The sequence below is a fragment of the Drosophila takahashii genome, unplaced genomic scaffold (assembly GCF_030179915.1).
Source record: "Drosophila takahashii strain IR98-3 E-12201 unplaced genomic scaffold, DtakHiC1v2 scaffold_192, whole genome shotgun sequence".
Lineage (NCBI taxonomy): Eukaryota > Metazoa > Arthropoda > Insecta > Diptera > Drosophilidae > Drosophila > Drosophila takahashii.
Genome location: NW_027221691.1, coordinates 1 through 22,723, shown reverse-complemented (window position 1 = coordinate 22,723; position 22,723 = coordinate 1). Strand labels below are relative to the sequence as shown.

At 38.7% G+C, this 22,723-nt stretch overlaps 3 non-coding genes and 1 pseudogene across 3 annotated transcripts; all 4 read right to left on the bottom strand.

Annotated features, from left to right (window-relative positions):
- Positions 1-6,965: 6,965 nt before the first annotated feature.
- LOC138914450 (large subunit ribosomal RNA) lies at positions 6,966-9,731 on the bottom strand (annotated as a pseudogene).
- A 398-nt stretch (positions 9,732-10,129) lies between these two features.
- On the bottom strand, positions 10,130-10,308 carry LOC138914447 (5.8S ribosomal RNA). The gene has a single exon (XR_011420298.1). It is a non-coding gene; the product is annotated as a 5.8S ribosomal RNA (ribosomal RNA).
- A 623-nt stretch (positions 10,309-10,931) lies between these two features.
- Positions 10,932-12,926, bottom strand: LOC138914448 (small subunit ribosomal RNA). The gene has a single exon (XR_011420299.1). It is a non-coding gene; the product is annotated as a small subunit ribosomal RNA (ribosomal RNA).
- Positions 12,927-18,811: 5,885 nt separating this feature from the next.
- LOC138914449 (large subunit ribosomal RNA) lies at positions 18,812-22,723 on the bottom strand (the record flags this gene model as incomplete). Its single annotated transcript, XR_011420300.1, has 1 exon — positions 18,812-22,723. It is a non-coding gene; the product is annotated as a large subunit ribosomal RNA (ribosomal RNA).

Genomic DNA, 22,723 nt, shown 5'->3' with positions numbered 1-22,723 from the left:
GTACATATACTTGCATATGTCTCTTACTTGTATGTTCGGACTTAGAATATTTGTATACACGTCACTAATAGGATGACGATTCAGTTGGCTACCTTAAGAAGTACATATACTTGCATATGTCTCTTATTTGCATGTTCGGACTTAGAATATTTTTATACGCGTCACTAATAGGATGACGATACATATGGCTACCATTGTTAAATATATTTAAATAAAATTTATTTAAATATAATTATTATTTTATATATATATATATTTTATATATATATATATATTCTGACTTAAAAAAGCCAAACAAAATAAACACAATTAAATTTATGTTTATTATCGAATCATCAAGCAAAGGATAAGCTTCAGTGGATCGCAGTATGGCAGCTGCTCAACCACTTACAACACCTTGCCTGTTACAAAAGTCGTTTACAATTGATTCTAGGCTTTGTCATTGTATTAAATAATGCTTTTATATGTAACTAGCGCGGCATCAGGTGATCGAAGATCCTCCCAATTTACTATGTTACAAATTACATTGGCATCACATCCATTGTCGTTTATAAAGTAAATTATAAACTTTAAATGGTTTAGAAGCCATACAATGCAAATTGCCCCTTATTTATCATTGCAGTCCAGCACGGATACGACCTTAGAGGCGTTCAGGCATAATCCAACGGACGTAGCGTCATACCACTGTTCGCTCGAACAAGTATTGTGCCATTGGTCCGTACCTGCGGTTCCTCTCGTACTACGCAGGAATGCTGTCGCAACAACGTTTTGTCATTAGTAGGGTAAAACTAACCTGTCTCACGACGGTCTAAACCCAGCTCACGTTCCCTTGCATGGGTGAACAATCCAACGCTTGGTGAATTTTGCTTCACAATGATAGGAAGAGCCGACATCGAAGGATCAAAAAGCGACGTCGCTATGAACGCTTGGCCGCCACAAGCCAGTTATCCCTATGGTAACTTTTCTGACACCTCTTGTTAAAAACTCTTTAAACCAAAAGGATCGATAGGCCGAGCTTTTGCTGTCCCTGTGTGTACTGAACACCGAGATCAAGTCAGCATTTGCCCTTTTGCTCTATGTGTGGTTTCTGTCCGCACTGAGCTGGCCTTGGGACACCTCCGTTATTATTTGAGAGATGTACCGCCCCAGTCAAACTCCCTACCTGGCAATGTCCTTGAATTGGATCATACCTGAGTAATTGGAGTTATACCAAATTTTCAAATCAAAAATACATAAATGCACCGTTTTATTAAAGAATTTGTTTGCGATTATATAACAAACTCGTGATACTTTGATCAAGAAGCTTGCATCAAAACCCAATACCATAAGATATAATAAATATATCCGTATAATGGCTAGGAAATGATACACGTTCCATTTAATCAAGTAAGTAAGGAAACAATAAGAGTAGTGGTATTTCATTGACGATACCAAACCGAAGTCTAATATCTCCCACTTATTCTACACCTCTTATGTCTCCTTACACTGCCAGATTAGAGTCAAGCTCAAAAGGGTCTTCTTTCCCCGCTAATTATTCCAAGCCCGTTCCCTTGGCTGTGGTTTCGCTAGATAGTAGATAGGGACAGGTGTCCATCGGATCCCTCCGAAGCTTATTTAACGTGGCGTGTTCCACACTGAAGGGATTACAACCACGGCACTCTTATACACCCACAAGTGAGTGTATAGTGCAATGTGTCTAGGTTAAGCGCCAGACCAACGCCCCGGACTAGAAGCTATAGCTATGTACATAGCAACCACCCCGGTAGCAATTCGAATGCTTACTTGTCGGGCAAGCATTCCCCCTTGCTGAGGAGCGGGATCTATCTAAATCCCTACTGATCTTTGGGTCACAGCACCCGAGTTGTATGACGCAACTCCACGTCGAGCCCGAAGGCTCTACCCGCGATATGGGTGTCAACCACAGCCACCACGATACTCCCACTAGGGGGCCGACCTCAATGAGCAGCCTTGGAACTGCTCAACCCGTGGTACCGAAATTACAGGCTCGGTAGGCCTCACCCCTTAAGCTCCGACAAGCTCGGATGGGGCACCCATGCCATATTAGTCGCCTCCTACGACAAGCTATGACAAGCTGTGGTAGAATTCTTCGCCGCTAGCCACACAGCAGGGGTGAGTTGGGCTAGAGCCCAGCGCCTGTGGTTCGCCTTCCATCCGTCGTAGCCATCCTTCGCCTTAAAAAGGCAGCATCCGCGAAAACTTCTAGGAGACGCATCCGTTCTGGGGTCTCAACTACTCCCGCGACGATCCATCTTCCTTGGTCCTGGACAATTCCGAGAGCATCGAGGTCACGCAATTCATTGTACAGCCGGCATTCACATAACACGTGAAGCCAGCTCTCGTCAACCTCCCCACATGAGCATGCGGTCGTGGTGCTGAGAGTCCTGTCGTGCAAGAATGCGTTTAGCGACCCGTGTCCTGTCAGTAAGAATCCGGCTTTTAGAGTAAAGACAAAGTCTTTCCTCTTGTAGACAAACGCTGCCTCTGGGAAGAATTCGCGAGTCACATGCCCGTGATCCGCGCTATCCCATCTGAGCTGCCACTCATTTAGCAGACGCTCGTCTAGCAGAGCCATCTTGTCCTTCCAGTTCATCCCGGTCATATCCAGTCCATGCAGCCAGTCGTTGGTATCCAGGGGGATTTCCTTCCGTAGTTTGAACTTCAAAGCAGACCGATGAGCGTCAAGATCCATTGGAGGAGCACCAGCAAGCACCTGCAGTGCCACGGTGGACACTGTGCGGCATACCGGTAGGCATCCCAAAAGGATGGTCCTCTGGCACGAGGTGAGGAGTTTTAGGGATTTACCCCTACTCACCGCCTTGTACCAGACCGAGGCACCAAAGAGTGCACATGGCATCATGAGTCCCCTATATATGGTCCTCTTTGCGCGGGAACTGAGTCCCCAATCGACTCGAAGCACCCGTGCTAGCCCCGCGGCGACTCCAGTCAGCCGATCTCGAATTGCCGAGATATGCGGGAGGAAACTCAACCGCTCGCCGACTAAGATGCCCAGGTACCGGTATTTTTCGACATACGGTAGGCTTGCTCCAGCAAAACGCACCGTTGGTCTCCTTCGTTGCGAAAGCTTCCCTTTCAGCAACATGATTGCCGTCTTGCTGGTGGACACGCTCACTCCAACTTCAGATCCCCAGGCTCCCACGATGCTCATCAACTGCTCGCCTTTTCGCTCCAGATCAGCACGGGAATTCCCGTCAACGAAAAGTAGCAAGTCATCTGCATACGCGCTCACAGCACAATGTGGCTCTAGGCGCTGAAGCAGCACATCCATCAGAAGGTTCCAAATGAATGGACCACTAATGGACCCTTGCGGGCAGCCCCGTGTAACCGAGACTGTGGCTGCTTCATACCTGCTGATGATGCTTGCCCTTCGGCCGGAGAAGTAGCTTTTCCACAAGCTTATCTCACGACAGCCGACGTCGACAAGCCGATCGAGCACTGCGCTCCACTCCACATTGTCGAATGCTCCCTTGAAATCGACAAAAATTCCAAGGACGTATTGCGACGTGGTGTTGTCAACTGTGGTTGTGGCATGCCTCCAGGCATCCTCCACGCAGCGTCCAGGCCGAAATCCAAATTGCCATCTGCAGCCATCCGGTAGCACATCCTTGAGTCGATTCACCATGAGTCCTTCGAGCACCTTTCCGAACACTGGCAAAAGGCATATGCCACGATAGGACGAAGGATCGCTCCTGTCCTTATCAGGCCCCTTTACCAGCGGTATCACTCTCGGGTGCTTCCACTCGTCAGGGAAGTATCCTTCCGAGAGGCATCGAGAGTACAGCGACGTCAGGTGCTCCGGAATGGCACGCCATACCTCCTTGACGATGCCACCCGTGATGCCATCCATACCCGGAGATCTCCGACTTTTCAGCCTGGAGACGCAGGTCGCCACCTCGAAGGATTCGAGAATTGGCGGGGCACCAGGGTGTACGTCCACGCGTGCAGTCGACTCCGCAACTGGAAAGAAGTGGCGAAGAAGCACGTTTGCGCAGTCGAGCCAATTTACGATAAGCGCGCCGTTCGACCGAAGACATCCGAGATCGGTTGTCTTCTTCCGGCCTCGGCATATTCGGTAGACGTGCCCCCATGGATCATCTTTGTGCCGTCCCACGAAGTCCCGCCAGTTTTGCTCCTTTGTCGTCAGGATAAGCTTCTTGTACTGGGCTGAAGCAAGCCTCAGACCAGCAACAAGTTGCACAGCATCATCGGTACCACTCCGACGAGCTTCCTGCAGCCTCCGCCTCAGTCTCCGAACCTCTTGGCGTTTGGTACTCAGTTCAGGATTCCACCATATTACTTTTCTCCTTTCTGCAGGCATCCTGCGCCCCATCACTCTGTCGCACACGTCCTGTACGGTAGAGCGGAGGGCAGACACTCGTTCGTCCAACGGCGATTCCTCCAGTTCCTCGAGACCTCTTGCTGCACTCCTTAGCTCCTCACCGAATCTTCGCCAACTTACATTGGAGAGTCTCCATTGCGGTACCGGAGCTAGGCTCTCAACGGCCCTATTGGGATCTGGAGTAACCTCAACAGTGATAATGTTGTGGTCACTGAGATCCCAGAAGTCGACTCTCCATTCGAACATAGCCCATGCTCGCGCTGCGTCGTTGGCGAAGGTCACGTCGATATCACTACTGGAGCGAATATTATCGAACGTGAACACCTGGCTGGCTGTGTTGAGCACACAGGCACCGCTTGCAATGATCCACTCGGTCAAGTGCTGTCCCCGTTCGCGACGATGACTATCTCCAGAGTTGGGTGGAGATTTACTAAACCACATGGGGGACACGGCGTTAGCATCTATTCCAAGGATTGTCGGTGTCGTGCTGGCCAGCAGCAGGACCGAATCCAGGTAGTCGGTGTAGGGCTCCAGAGCAGCTCTATGCCGGCAGTATGCGGAGGCCAGAAAGATAGTGCCGTATCTTCCCGTGACACTCACGCACACTCCGTACTCCGTCGTCAGGCTCTCGATGGGCATGCAGATGGCATTTGCATCATCCACTATGATTGCGGCTTTCCTCCTCTTGTCTGCGAAGACCCTCATCCCTCCAGGGAGTCCAGTCATTCTTCCAGCTGTGTCCACGTAGGGCTCCTGGACTAGTGCGAACAGGTGGCCAGCATCTCTCACCTGCTTGGCAAGCTCGATGAAAGCGCAACGGCCTTTGCCACAATTTGCTTGGATGAAGCTGAACATATTAATGTCTAGCTTGCACCCTTGCTATCACCGCGCCGTATATCGGGCAACCTCCTGAGAGCATATAATGTCCTGAGGGAAGCCCTTTATGCCGGCAGTTACGGCAATCCACCGGGTTACAACATTGTACCGCTTTGTGGCCATCCTGTCCGCACTGACGGCAGACCTGCTTCGTATACCTGCAGTTGTCAATCTTGTGGTCGAATCCCAGGCAATTATGGCAAGCGTAGGTGCGCACTTGCCGCCGACAGCGATAAGAGAACCACTTGATGTAAACTCTGCCACCATCTAGAAGGCTCAGCGCCTGGTCGTCTACTTCCAGTGTCACGTTAATTGTGGCACCGTTGGCAGTAGACCAGGGCTTTGTGGTCAAAACCACCGCTTTCTGAAACTGCTTCATCGACCAATCCTCAAAGTTTTTCTCTTTGAGTTCCAGCATAAATTCCTCGTGTCCTATGGTGGTGTCAACGTCTTGCACAATCACCCGAGGTTTTATAATCGGATTTCTCGACACCTTAAGGCCCACCTCAGCGAACTTTGCAGATGCGACAACTTTGGTCATTTCTGCTCGAGATGGCGTGCGAATAATAGCACCGCCTCTCTTCAGCTCACGCACCTCATGAACCCTAACGCCCAGGGCGGGCGCAACCTCCTTGCGGATTTTGTCCGCAATCTGCCTTCCCGAGAGGGTGGGATCGTCGCCGGCAACGACCGCTGACCACGTTTCGCGAATGTTCACGCTCCGTGGTGCGGCTACGGGGGGAGCAGGTTGGCCAACAAGATGCGCGCCTCTTGCAGCAGTAGTTGCATAGGAGGCAGCCGAGACGACCGGTGTTGGCGTTGGTTGTCTGCTTGCACGATCCTCGAGGACTCCAATGTGAATCATCATAGCACTGATAATCTCCTCATACCTGTTGAAATTATTCTGGATTTTTCCAGCCAGTTTTGAGCTGGTCGTCGAGGCAACCAATACTTTCGCGAACGAGGTCCGGATGTCCGCCAATTCTCGTGCTATGGCACCGCTTCCCATCTTTACCTTCTCCATGATGGAGACTACCGGAATATCTGGAGTAACAATGGGTGCAGTATCTGGGGCGTCAATAGTCGCAGCGGCGTTTTCAGCGGCGTTCAGAGCAGCATTCACAGGGTCAGCTGAACTTGCGGCAATCGCAGCAGCACTCGGCATCTCCATCCATAATGGCTCATTTTCTTCATCTAAAGACACTGGCGTGTCCTTTGTCCCACCAATAGCTGGAACCTTTGCCCGTGATGCATCTCTCGGCGGCCCCATACTGCGTTTTCCCCTAGCGCGCACGGTCCTTCCACGGGCTGAACTGCGGCTGCTCCCATGTTCACTCCCAGACTCGCTAACATCCATATTGGATGGAACCCCGACTCTATTTTGCTGATCTGGTATCCCAATCAGCTGATTTGCTGAAATTCCAATGCTCGAACCACTTATCAAAGTCACACACCTTTGTCCAATTTCCGTACCAAATATATGACAAATAGCAAAGTCACAATTACCTTTCAGACAACTGTCAAATAAAATATGCCTAAATGAGGCAAATATGAAAACAAAATTCACAAAATGAAAAACGCGAAATATCACTCAACCGCACAGTTTTTCATGCAGAAAAAACCGAAAACGTTTTCACAGGCAATAAACACGAATTTTGGTGCTAGTTTCAGCTATGTAGCTAACCGGGGACTGTTGTTTTTGAATTAACTAACGGAGCGCACGAAAACACACGTCTGCTCACTCGAGCAATCCAAAATCGACTGAGTAGATAGGGACAGTAGGAATCTCGTTAATCCATTCATGCGCGTCACTAATTAGATGACGAGGCATTTGGCTACCTTAAGAGAGTCATAGTTACTCCCGCCGTTGACCCGCGCTTACTTGAATTTCTTCACTTTGACATTCAGAGCACTGGGCAGAAATCACATTGTGTCAACACCCGCTAGGGCCATCACAATGCTTTGTTTTAATTAGACAGTCGGATTCCCCAAGTCCGTGCCAGTTCTGAATTGATTGTTAATTGATAATCGTTATAATTAATAAGAACTAATTGGTTTGACCCAATTAGTATTCTTAAAAATTTTAGCAAGAAAGTTCCACAATTGGCTACGTAACTAACTATCCGGGGAACAAGTAACTAACATAAATGCTAGAAACTCTATTTACCCAGAACGAGCACATAAACCATGTTATTGTTTCCCAATCAAGCCCGACTATCTCAATCTTCAGAGCCAATCCTTATCCCGAAGTTACGGATCTAATTTGCCGACTTCCCTTACCTACATTATTCTATCGACTAGAGACTCTTCACCTTGGAGACCAGCTGCGGATATTGGTACGGCCTGTTGAGAAGTTTGCGTGTCCCCACCATAAATTTTCAAGGTCCGAGGAGAAAATATCGACACAACAGTATATGTCATGCTCTTCTAGCCCATCTACCATATCTCTCTGCGAAAGACTTCCATGGTAGTACGGCTATAAAACAGAAAAGAAAACTCTTCCGATATCTCTCGACGGCTTCTTTATGGTCGTTCCTGTTGCCAGGATGAGCACGAGGCCCATATTTAATAACAAACGGATACTCAACAGGTTACGGAATTGGAACCGTATTCCCTTTCGTTCAAAATTATTCAAGTATATTATATTAGCTTGATTTGTATATATTGCGTTTTTGGTTTTACTTGAAAATTTTCGGCTTTCGCCTTGAACTTAGGACCGACTAACTCGTGATCAACCACTGTTCACACGAAACCCTTCTCCACTTCAGTCCTCCAAGGTCTCATTCGATTATTTGCTACTACCACCAAGATCTGTACCAATGGCAGCTCCATGCAGGCTTACGCCAAACACTTCTACGCATACCATTGTACCTTCCTACTCACTAAAGTTTCAAAATTTATATCACAAGTAATATAAATCATCTACTTTAGCGGTAATGTATAGGTATACAACTTAAGCGCCATCCATTTTAAGGGCTAGTTGCTTCGGCAGGTGAGTTGTTACACACTCCTTAGCGGATTTCGACTTCCATGATCACCGTCCTGCTGTTTTAAGCAACCAACGCCTTTCATGGTATCTGCATGAGTTGTTAATTTGGGCACCGTAACATTACGTTTGGTTCATCCCACAGCGCCAGTTCTGCTTACCAAAAGTGGCCCACTGGGCACATTATATCATAACCTTAAACTTCATATCAAGAAAGTTAAGGTTCTTACCCATTTAAAGTTTGAGAATAGGTTAAGATCGTTTCGACCCTAAGGCCTCTAATCATTCGCTTTACCAGATAAGATTATTTTATATAATATTAAAATGCACCAGCTATCCTGAGGGAAACTTCGGAAGGAACCAGCTACTAGATGGTTCGATTGGTCTTTCGCCCCTATACTCAATTCTGACAATCGATTTGCACGTCAGAACTGTTTCGGTCTTCCATCAGGGTTTCCCCTGACTTCAACCTGATCAAGTATAGTTCACCATCTTTCGGGTCACAGCATATATGCTCAAGGTACGTTCCAGTTAGAGGCATAAATAATATAAATATCATTATACATAACTATATAGAACGCCCCGGGATTGTGTTAATTAGCTATAAATAGTTAAAAAACTAATCCCATTATTAGTCAAGTTAATTACGCTATTAGGTTTATATCCCAATAACTTGCACATATGTTAGACTCCTTGGTCCGTGTTTCAAGACGGGTCCCGAAGGTATCCTGAATCTTTCGCATTGTTAATCCTACAAGTGCATATAATAAACACAAAAATCAATGATAATCATGCCATTATATAATTCCGAAAAATTAACGCACTGTATTCATATAAATCTATCAGCACTTTATCAAATTAATAACATTTATTCTGTGTTAAAATGCAAGCAATTTAATTTGAATAAACTATAAGTTATATTTTATGATAAATTTGGTATGCTAATAGATTACAATGTCCTTATATGGAAAAAATGCACACTATTATCATAATATTGTTTAAATATTACAATTTTAATGATGAATTTTCCATAACGGATATTCAGGTTCATCGGGCTTAACCTCTAAGCAGTTTCACGTACTGTTTAACTCTCTATTCAGAGTTCTTTTCAACTTTCCCTCACGGTACTTGTTTACTATCGGTCTCATGGTTATATTTAGTTTTAGATGGAGTTTACCACCCACTTAGTGCTGCACTATCAAGCAACACGACTCTTTGGAAACATCATCTAGTAATCATTAACGTTATACGGGCCTGGCACCCTCTATGGGTAAATGGCCTCATTTAAGAAGGACTTAAATCGTTAATTTCTCATACTAGAATATTGACGCTCCATACACTGCATCTCACATTTGCCATATAGACAAAGTGACTTAGTGCTGAACTGATTTCTTTTCGCTCGCCGCTACTAAGAAAATCCTTGTTAGTTTCTTTTCCTCCCCTAATTAATATGCTTAAATTCAGGGGGTAGTCCCATATGAGTTGAGGTTGTATATAACTTTTATTTGCAATTAATTCTTTATATATAATGATAAAACATTTTATTAAATTCGTTTAAAGCTGACGTATATATATATTAATGGCATTTATTTGTAACGAATTAACGAAGAATAATAATATTGTCAACGTTTTTCATATTTCAAATCATTAATAAGAGACAATTCTAGATAATATTTTATGCTAGACATTTCTCAGTATTATTTGATTGAAAAAGAAAATATTCCTCTTCGTTTTTCTCAAAGTTTAATTACTATTGTGAGATAATGTTTTTCATATATTTGTTAATATTATGAATAAAATAATTAAATTTTTTTTATCCAATAATATACCATATGCTTATAAAATTTTATTATAAAATTTGTATAAACAACTTAATTAGCATAGTCTTACAACCCTCAACCATATGTAGTCCAAGCAGCACTATAAAATTAATTAAAGTACATAACAGCATGGACTGCGATATGCGTTCAAAATGTCGATGTTCATGTGTCCTGCAGTTCACACGATGACGCACAGTTTGCTGCGTTCTTCATCGACCCATGAGCCGAGTGATCCACCGCTTAGAGTTTTATAATATTGGTTTTAAATTTGGTCAAATATGTTTTTATTGAAAGAAATTAAAAATACACCATTTTACTGGCATATATCAATTCCTTCAATAAATGTATTTATATACCTAAAATAAATGCTGCGAAATGTCTTAGTTTTATATAAACAATATATATCAAAGTATTATTTGTAATGGCATTTGTTTGTTAATATATATTGATAATTTTATATAAAACATTAACCTGAAACCAGGTACAACATTGTATATTTTAGGTTGTTGCATTATCCAATGTATGATCATCATCAAATTAGTTGGCCAATACATCTCGCAACGCGTGTATATTATGGTCCATATACACACAAAAGTTTATAATAAATATATAAAATATATTTTATTATATTAATAATTCGATTTGCTTGTTCGAATTTTATGTTTGTTTCTATTTAATTTATTTGTAATAATATTATATTATTACAATATTTCGATTTGCTTGTTCGAAATTTATTTGATCTTTTACTTTTAAGATCATATTTTTGGTATAATTATTATTATAATTATTATGTATATATATATATATATTGGTAATTTGTATTAAATTTGTATTAACAAATTTTTTTATTAACGGTAAGGATATTATACAATAATGATCCTTCCGCAGGTTCACCTACGGAAACCTTGTTACGACTTTTACTTCCTCTAAATAATCAAGTTCGGTCAACTTTTGCGAAACAACCGTAACACACAAGGCGTCACAGTGATCACGTCCGGAGACCTCACTAAATAATTCAATCGGTAGTAGCGACGGGCGGTGTGTACAAAGGGCAGGGACGTAATCAATGCGAGTTAATGACTCACACTTACTGGGAATTCCAAGTTCATGTGAACAGTTTCAGTTCACAATCCCAAGCATGAAAGTGGTTCAGCGGTTTACCCGGACCTCTCGGTCTAGGAAATACACGTTGATACTTTCATTGTAGCGCGCGTGCAGCCCAGGACATCTAAGGGCATCACAGACCTGTTATTGCTCAATCTCATTATTGCTAGACGCAATTTGTCCATTTAAGAAGCTAGTGTCCTTATAATGGGACAAACCAACAGGTACGGCTCCACTTATATAAACACATTCAAACACAATAAACATTTTACTGCCACCATGAATGAAGGCTATATAAGCTTCAACACCATAATCCTGAAGATATCTATTTAATATATTTGAGTCTCGTTCGTTATCGGAATTAACCAGACAAATCACTCCACGAACTAAGAACGGCCATGCACCACCACCCATAGATTCGAGAAAGAGCTATCAATCTGTCTTACACACTTATGTTCGGACCTGGTAAGTTTTCCCGTGTTGAGTCAAATTAAGCCGCAGGCTCCACTCCTGGTGGTGCCCTTCCGTCAATTCCTTTAAGTTTCAGCTTTGCAACCATACTTCCCCCGGAGCCCAAAAGCTTTGGTTTCCCGGGAAGCGACTGAGAGAGCCATAAAAGTAGCTACACCCAATTGCTAGCTGGCATCGTTTATGGTTAGAACTAGGGCGGTATCTGATCGCCTTCGAACCTCTAACTTTCGTTCTTGATTAATGAAAACATCTTTGGCAAATGCTTTCGCTTAAGTTAGTCTTACGACGGTCCAAGAATTTCACCTCTCGCGTCGTAATACTAATGCCCCCAAACTGCTTCTATTAATCATTACCTCTTGATCTGAAAACCAATGAAAGCAGAACAGAGGTCTTATTTCATTATCCCATGCACAGAATATTCAGGCATTTGAAGCCTGCTTTAAGCACTCTAATTTGTTCAAAGTAATTGTACCGGCCCACAATAACACTCGTTTAAGAGCACTAATGCAGGTTTTTAAATAGGAGGAACATATGAAAAAATACAAGTATTTAAACACATATAAGAACTCCACCGGTAATACGCTTACATACATAAAGGTATAGTACTAACCACAATTGTAAGTTGTACTACCCGTATGAAGCACAAGTTCAACTACGAACGTTTTAACCGCAACAACTTTAATATACGCTATTGGAGCTGGAATTACCGCGGCTGCTGGCACCAGACTTGCCCTCCAATTGGTCCTTGTTAAAGGATTTAAAGTGTACTCATTCCAATTACAGGGCCTCGGATATGAGTCCTGTATTGTTATTTTTCGTCACTACCTCCCCGAGCTGGGAGTGGGTAATTTACGCGCCTGCTGCCTTCCTTAGATGTGGTAGCCGTTTCTCAGGCTCCCTCTCCGGAATCGAACCCTGATTCCCCGTTACCCGTTGCAACCATGGTAGTCCTAGATACTACCATCAAAAGTTGATAGGGCAGACATTTGAAAGATCTGTCGTCGGTACAAGACCATACGATCTGCATGTTATCTAGAGTTCAACCAATATAACGATCTTGCGATCGCTTGGTTTTAGCCTAATAAAAGCACATGTCCCATAAGGTTCATGTTTTAATTGCATGTATTAGCTCTAGAATTACCACAGTTATCCAAGTAACTGTTAACGATCTAAGGAACCATAACTGATATAATGAGCCTTTTGCGGTTTCACTTTTAATTCGTGTGTACTTAGACATGCATGGCTTAATCTTTGAGACAAGCATATAACTACTGGCAGGATCAACCAGAATAATGTTTTCGTTCATATTTCATTCATATTTTTTGAATAGAAATTAGTAATATAAATATAATAGATTTTATTTCCATTTTATATGTTCGGTTTTTCTTAAATATTGATTTTAATTCAATATTTTTTTTTTGCTTTGTGAAATAATTCTATTTTAATTCGAATACGGCCATTTTTATATGGCATTCGTATACGTTCTTTAATTTTTACTTGTTTCGCCACTAATATAACAAGTTTATAATTGATGTTAAAGAAAAAGTACAACTTTTTTATAACACAATTTTCAATATATATTGTTCTTTCTATAAGTTTTTATTATATTATATATACATATTTCATTCTAAAATATCATTTTTGTTCACCATACATAATTATTGTATCCACACATGTACAATTTTTGTTTAACCAATATAAATATTGAGTTAAATCATTTGCATTTTGATGATAAATTTAAAATTTATCTTTTCCATATAACTCTCTGGTAATATATGATATAAAACCGAGCGCATATGAAATTATTTTGATCACTAATATTGCAATTATATTTTATTATAATGCTTTTTGTAAACACATTGTACCGGCAAGCGATACTCTGTGCCCAAACGACAGGGGATATAATAATTTAATATAAATTATCATATATACCTGCCACCAAAGATTAACGATAAAAGTCGGAAACAATTTGTTATTCTATATATAATAGAAACTTGACCTCTGTTTCACCTTATTATCATGGGTTTATAATATTAACCGCGTAGCCAAGTCTTAATTTCATTTAAGAAACAAATTTATACGGATAATATTTTGATTTTAATATATGTTGTTCTATTGATAACAAAAGTATATATTATAATATATTTTGTTCAATAGTAGATGGACTACTTACTGTACCATCCTTATTTTTTATTATTATTGATATACATTATATTGACAACAGCATATGATATTCATATGGTTTGTTCAATAATTAATTGGTGGACAACCACTGACCATCCTATAGTAGTTTTTGGCCACGACGTCTAAATATCGAAATTATTTAATTCCGTTTGCCACCCATACGATAGATATTAACTATCTATAATAATAATGTGTACGCATAAAATATTATATGTATATATATAGACCAACAGACAAGCACTTCACCCTATAGTAGTTTTTGGCCACGACGTCTATATATCGGGCATATTTAATTCTCTTTGCCACCCAACCAAAGATATTCACTTTTTTATATAAAGTATTATTTGATCATATTAATATAACCAATTATTTCTGCCATATTCATATAATTTCTTTATGAATTATTTTTTGGTCATATCCATATAATCTATATGCCGTATCCATATAATGAATACGGCATATCCATACAACTAGCCATATTTGTATGTCAATGTATATTTTATTATACATTTTTTTTCTTTATACATATAATATGGTATTTCCATATCGCTATAATTGAATTATATGTATAAGATATCATTTATATATAGCATTGCCAAAATAATATGATAAACATAAATTTTGAACAATACGGCCGGTCGGCGAGCACTGCCTCCCTATATATGTTTTTGGCCACGACGTCTAAATATTGGGTATTTTTCGTACTGCGGCCCCGGTGTATGTAAATTGGGCATATTTCGTACTGATGCCAACATATCTATATGACTCATTATTTTCTTCCATATCAATATAACTTCTTTTATTTCCATATTCAAGTAATTTCTTTATTTGCCATATCAATATAAAATATTTTTTGGTCATATTTATATAATCTATATGCCGTATCCATATAATGAATACGGCATATCCATACAACTAGCCATATTTGTATGTCAATGTATATTTTATTATACATTTTTTTTCTTTATACATATAATATGGTATTTCCATATCGCTATAATTGAATTATATGTATAAGATATCATTTATATATAGCATTGCCAAAATAATATGATAAACATAAATTTTGCTGCCTCCCTATATATGTTTTTGGCCACGACGTCTAAATATTGGGTATTTTTCGTACTGCGGCCCCGGTGTATGTAAATTGGGCATATTTCGTACTGATGCCAACATATCTATATGACTCATTATTTTCTTCCATATCAATATAACTTCTTTATTTCCATATTCAAGTAATTTCTTTTATTTCCATATTCAAGTAATTTCTTTATTTGCCATATCAATATAAAATATTTTTTGGTCATATTTATATAATCTATATGCCGTATCCATATAATGAATACGGCATATCCATACAACTAGCCATATTTGTATGTCAATGTATATTTTATTATACATTTTTTTTCTTTATACATATAATATGGTATTTCCATATCGCTATAATTGAATTATATGTATAAGATATCATTTATATATAGCATTGCCAAAATAATATGATAAACATAAATTTTGAACAATACGGCCGGTCGGCGAGCACTGCCTCCCTATATATGTTTTTGGCCACGACGTCTAAATATTGGGTATTTTTCGTACTGCGGCCCCGGTGTATGTAAATTGGGCATATTTCGTACTGATGCCAACATATCTATATGACTCATTATTTTCTTCCATATCAATATAACTTCTTTTATTTCCATATTCAAGTAATTTCTTTATTTGCCATATCAATATAAAATATTTTTTGGTCATATTTATATAATCTATATGCCGTATCCATATAATGAATACGGCATATCCATACAACTAGCCATATTTGTATGTCAATGTATATTTTATTATACATTTTTTTCTTTATACATATAATATGGTATTTCCATATCGCTATAATTGAATTATATGTATAAGATATCATTTATATATAGCATTGCCAAAATAATATGATAAAACATAAATTTTGAACAATACAACCGGTCGGCGAGCACTGCCTCCCTATATATGTTTTTGGCCACGACGTCTAAATATTGGGTATTTATCGTACTGCGGCTCCGGTGTATGTAAATTGGGCATATTTCGTACTGATGCCAACATATCTATATGACTCATTATTTTCTTCCATATCAATATAACTTCTTTTATTTCCATATTCAAGTAATTTCTTTATTTGCCATATCAATATAAAATATTTTTTGGTCATATTTATATAATCTATATGCCGTATCCATATAATGAATACGGCATATCCATACAACTAGCCATATTTGTATGTCAATGTATATTTTATTATACATTTTTTTTCTTTATACATATAATATGGTATTTCCATATCGCTATAATTGAATTATATGTATAAGATATCATTTATATATAGCATTGCCAAAATAATATGATAAACATAAATTTTGAACAATACGGCCGGTCGGCGAGCACTGCCTCCCTATATATGTTTTTGGCCACGACGTCTAAATATTGGGTATTTTTCGTACTGCGGCCCCGGTGTATGTAAATTGGGCATATTTCGTACTGATGCCAACATATCTATATGACTCATTATTTTCTTCGATCTCTATTACCCTTCTTTTATTTCGATATTCAAGTAATTTCTTTATTTGCCATATGAATCTAAAATATTTTTTGGTGATATTTATATAATCTATATCCCGTATCCATATAATGAATAAGGCATATCCAAACAACTAGACATATTTGTATCTAAATGTATATTTTATTATACATTTTTTTTCTTTATACATATAATATGGTATTTCCATATCGCTATAATTGAATTATATGTATAAGATATCATTTATATATAGCATTGCCAAAATAATATGAAAAACATAAATTTTGAACAATACGGCCGGTCGGCGAGCACTGCCTCCCTATATATGTTTTTGGCCACGACGTCTAAATATTGGGTATTTATCGTACTGCGGCTCCGGTGTATGTAAATTGGGCATATTTCGTACTGATGCCACCATATCCATATAACTTATTTTTTGTTCTATATCTATATAATTATCCATATCCACACTAGAATTTAGTATTTATCCCATATCCATATAAATCATTATTTACCATATCAATATAAATAATATTTTTCCATATTCATACTAGAACTTATTATTTCTTTAATATTCATATAACTCAATATTTTTTCATATCCATACTAGAACTTATTCTTTTTCCCATATCCATACTAGAACTTATAAATTTTCCCATATTCATATAACTAATTTTTTTCATATCCATACTAGAACATTATATTTTTGCCATATCTCTACAACTCATTTTATTCCATATCCATACTAGAACTTATTATTTCTTAAATATCCATATAACTTAATATTTTTCCATATCCATACCAGAACTTTTTATTTTTCCCATATCCATAGAACTAATTTTTTTCATATCCATACTAGAACCTAATTTTCTTCCTATATCCATATAACTTATTATTTACTATTACAATATAATTAATTTTTTCCATATCCATACTAGAGCTTATTATCTCTTCAATATCCATAAAACTCAATATTTTTTCATATCCATACTAGAACTGATTATTTTTCCCATATCCATACTAGAACTCAGTATTCTTCCCATATCCATACTACAACTTAGTATTTTTCCCATATGCATATAACTCATTATTTAGCATATCAATATAACTAATTTTTTTCCATATCCATACTAGAACTTATTATTTCTTTAATATCCATATAACTCAATATTTTTTTATATCCATACTAGAACTTATTATTTTTCCCATATCCATACTAGAACTTATAAATTTTCCCATATTCATATAACTAATTTTTTTCATATCCATACTAGAACATTAAATTTTTTGCCATATCTATATAACTCATTTTATTCCATATCCATACTAGAACTTATTATTTCTTTAATATCCATATAACTCAATATTTTTTCATATCCATACTAGAACTTATCATTTTTCCCATATTCATATAACTCATTTTTCCATATCCATACTAGAACTCTGTATTCTTTTCCATATCCATATAACTCATTTTTTTTTCATATCCATACTAGAAATTATTATTTTTCCCATATCCACATAACTCATTTTTTCATATCCATACTAGAACTTGTTATTTTTCCCATATCCATATAACTCATTTTTTTCATATCCATACTAGAACTTAATATTATTTTCATATCCATATAACTCATGTTTGGACTTGGAATATTTTTATACACGTCACTAATAGGATGACGATTCAATCATCTATTTTAAGAGGAACATTGACTTGCATATGTCTCTTACTTGCATGTTCGGACTTAGAATATTTTTATACACGTCACTAATAGGATGACGATTCAGTTGGCTACCTTAAGAGGTACATATACTTGCATATGTCTCTTACTTGTATGTTCGGACTTAGAATATTTTTATACACGTCACTAATAGGATGACGATTCAGTTGGCTACCTTAAGAGGTACATATACTTGCATATGTCTCTTATTTGCATGTTCGGACTTAGAATATTTTTATACGCGTCACTAATAGGATGACGATTCAGTTGGCTACCTTAAGAGGTACATATACTTGCATATGTCTCTTATTTGCATGTTCGGACTTAGAATATTTGTATACGCGTCACTAATAGGATGACGATTCAGTTGGCTACCTTAAGAGGTACATATACTTGCATATGTCTCTTACTTGTATGTTCGGACTTAGAATATTTGTATACACGTCACTAATAGGATGACGATTCAGTTGGCTACCTTAAGAAGTACATATACTTGCATATGTCTCTTATTTGCATGTTCGGACTTAGAATATTTTTATACGCGTCACTAATAGGATGACGATACATATGGCTACCATTGTTAAATATATTTAAATAAAATTTATTTAAATATAATTATTATTTTATATATATATATGTTATATATATATATATATTCTGACTTAAAAAAGCCAAACAAAATAAACACAATTAAATTTATGTTTATTATCGAATCATCAAGCAAAGGATAAGCTTCAGTGGATCGCAGTATGGCAGCTGCTCAACCACTTACAACACCTTGCCTGTTACAAAAGTCGTTTACAATTGATTCTAGGCTTTGTCATTGTATTAAATAATGCTTTTATATGTAACTAGCGCGGCATCAGGTGATCGAAGATCCTCCCAATTTACTATGTTACAAATTACATTGGCATCACATCCATTGTCGTTTATAAAGTAAATTATAAACTTTAAATGGTTTAGAAGCCATACAATGCAAATTGCCCCTTATTTATCATTGCAGTCCAGCACGGATACGACCTTAGAGGCGTTCAGGCATAATCCAACGGACGTAGCGTCATACCACTGTTCGCTCGAACAAGTATTGTGCCATTGGTCCGTACCTGCGGTTCCTCTCGTACTACGCAGGAATGCTGTCGCAACAACGTTTTGTCATTAGTAGGGTAAAACTAACCTGTCTCACGACGGTCTAAACCCAGCTCACGTTCCCTTGCATGGGTGAACAATCCAACGCTTGGTGAATTTTGCTTCACAATGATAGGAAGAGCCGACATCGAAGGATCAAAAAGCGACGTCGCTATGAACGCTTGGCCGCCACAAGCCAGTTATCCCTATGGTAACTTTTCTGACACCTCTTGTTAAAAACTCTTTAAACCAAAAGGATCGATAGGCCGAGCTTTTGCTGTCCCTGTGTGTACTGAACACCGAGATCAAGTCAGCATTTGCCCTTTTGCTCTATGTGTGGTTTCTGTCCGCACTGAGCTGGCCTTGGGACACCTCCGTTATTATTTGAGAGATGTACCGCCCCAGTCAAACTCCCTACCTGGCAATGTCCTTGAATTGGATCATACCTGAGTAATTGGAGTTATACCAAATTTTCAAATCAAAAATACATAAATGCACCGTTTTATTAAAGAATTTGTTTGCGATTATATAACAAACTCGTGATACTTTGATCAAGAAGCTTGCATCAAAACCCAATACCATAAGATATAATAAATATATCCGTATAATGGCTAGGAAATGATACACGTTCCATTTAATCAAGTAAGTAAGGAAACAATAGAGTAGTGGTATTTCATTGACGATACCAAACCGAAGTCTAATATCTCCCACTTATTCTACACCTCTTATGTCTCCTTACACTGCCAGATTAGAGTCAAGCTCAAAAGGGTCTTCTTTCCCCGCTAATTATTCCAAGCCCGTTCCCTTGGCTGTGGTTTCGCTAGATAGTAGATAGGGACAGTAGGAATCTCGTTAATCCATTCATGCGCGTCACTAATTAGATGACGAGGCATTTGGCTACCTTAAGAGAGTCATAGTTACTCCCGCCGTTGACCCGCGCTTACTTGAATTTCTTCACTTTGACATTCAGAGCACTGGGCAGAAATCACATTGTGTCAACACCCGCTAGGGCCATCACAATGCTTTGTTTTAATTAGACAGTCGGATTCCCCAAGTCCGTGCCAGTTCTGAATTGATTGTTAATTGATAATCGTTATAATTAATAAGAACTAATTGGTTTGACCCAATTAGTATTCTTAAAAATTTTAGCAAGAAAGTACAATTGGCTACGTAACTAACTATCCGGGGAACAAGTAACTAACATAAATGCTAGAAACTCTATTTACCCAGAACGAGCACATAAACCATGTTATTGTTTCCCAATCAAGCCCGACTATCTCAATCTTCAGAGCCAATCCTTATCCCGAAGTTACGGATCTAATTTGCCGACTTCCCTTACCTACATTATTCTATCGACTAGAGACTCTTCACCTTGGAGACCAGCTGCGGATATTGGTACGGCCTGTTGAGAAGTTTGCGTGTCCCCACCATAAATTTTCAAGGTCCGAGGAGAAAATATCGACACAACAGTATATGTCATGCTCTTCTAGCCCATCTACCATATCTCTCTGCGAAAGACTTCCATGGTAGTACGGCTATAAAACAGAAAAGAAAACTCTTCCGATATCTCTCGACGGCTTCTTTATGGTCGTTCCTGTTGCCAGGATGAGCACGAGGCCCATATTTAATAACAAACGGATACTCAACAGGTTACGGAAAACCGTATTCCCTTTCGTTCAAAATTATTCAAGTATATTATATTAGCTTGATTTGTATATATTGCGTTTTTGGTTTTACTTGAAAATTTTCGGCTTTCGCCTTGAACTTAGGACCGACTAACTCGTGATCAACCACTGTTCACACGAAACCCTTCTCCACTTCAGTCCTCCAAGGTCTCATTCGATTATTTGCTACTACCACCAAGATCTGTACCAATGGCAGCTCCATGCAGGCTTACGCCAAACACTTCTACGCATACCATTGTACCTTCCTACTCACTAAAGTTTCAAAATTTATATCACAAGTAATATAAATCATCTACTTTAGCGGTAATGTATAGGTATACAACTTAAGCGCCATCCATTTTAAGGGCTAGTTGCTTCGGCAGGTGAGTTGTTACACACTCCTTAGCGGATTTCGACTTCCATGATCACCGTCCTGCTGTTTTAAGCAACCAACGCCTTTCATGGTATCTGCATGAGTTGTTAATTTGGGCACCGTAACATTACGTTTGGTTCATCCCACAGCGCCAGTTCTGCTTACCAAAAGTGGCCCACTGGGCACATTATATCATAACCTTAAACTTCATATCAAGAAAGTTAAGGTTCTTACCCATTTAAAGTTTGAGAATAGGTTAAGATCGTTTCGACCCTAAGGCCTCTAATCATTCGCTTTACCAGATAAGATTATTTTATATAATATTAAAATGCACCAGCTATCCTGAGGGAAACTTCGGAAGGAACCAGCTACTAGATGGTTCGATTGGTCTTTCGCCCCTATACTCAATTCTGACAATCGATTTGCACGTCAGAACTGTTTCGGTCTTCCATCAGGGTTTCCCCTGACTTCAACCTGATCAAGTATAGTTCACCATCTTTCGGGTCACAGCATATATGCTCAAGGTACGTTCCAGTTAGAGGCATAAATAATATAAATATCATTATACATAACTATATAGAACGCCCCGGGATTGTGTTAATTAGCTATAAATAGTTAAAACTAATCCCATTATTAGTCAAGTTAATTACGCTATTAGGTTTATATCCCAATAACTTGCACATATGTTAGACTCCTTGGTCCGTGTTTCAAGACGGGTCCCGAAGGTATCCTGAATCTTTCGCATTGTTAATCCTACAAGTGCATATAATAAACACAAAAATCAATGATAATCATGCCATTATATAATTCCGAAAAATTAACGCACTGTATTCATATAAATCTATCAGCACTTTATCAAATTAATAACATTTATTCTGTGTTAAAATGCAAGCAATTTAATTTGAATAAACTATAAGTTATATTTTATGATAAATTTGGTATGCTAATAGATTACAATGTCCTTATATGGAAAAAATGCACACTATTATCATAATATTGTTTAAATATTACAATTTTAATGATGAATTTTCCATAACGGATATTCAGGTTCATCGGGCTTAACCTCTAAGCAGTTTCACGTACTGTTTAACTCTCTATTCAGAGTTCTTTTCAACTTTCCCTCACGGTACTTGTTTACTATCGGTCTCATGGTTATATTTAGTTTTAGATGGAGTTTACCACCCACTTAGTGCTGCACTATCAAGCAACACGACTCTTTGGAAACATCATCTAGTAATCATTAACGTTATACGGGCCTGGCACCCTCTATGGGTAATGGCCTCATTTAAGAAGGACTAAATCGTTAATTTCTCATACTAGAATATTGACGCTCCATACACTGCATCTCACATTTGCCATATAGACAAAGTGACTTAGTGCTGAACTGATTTCTTTTCGCTCGCCGCTACTAAGAAAATCCTTGTTAGTTTTTCTTTTCCTCCCCCTAATTAATATGCT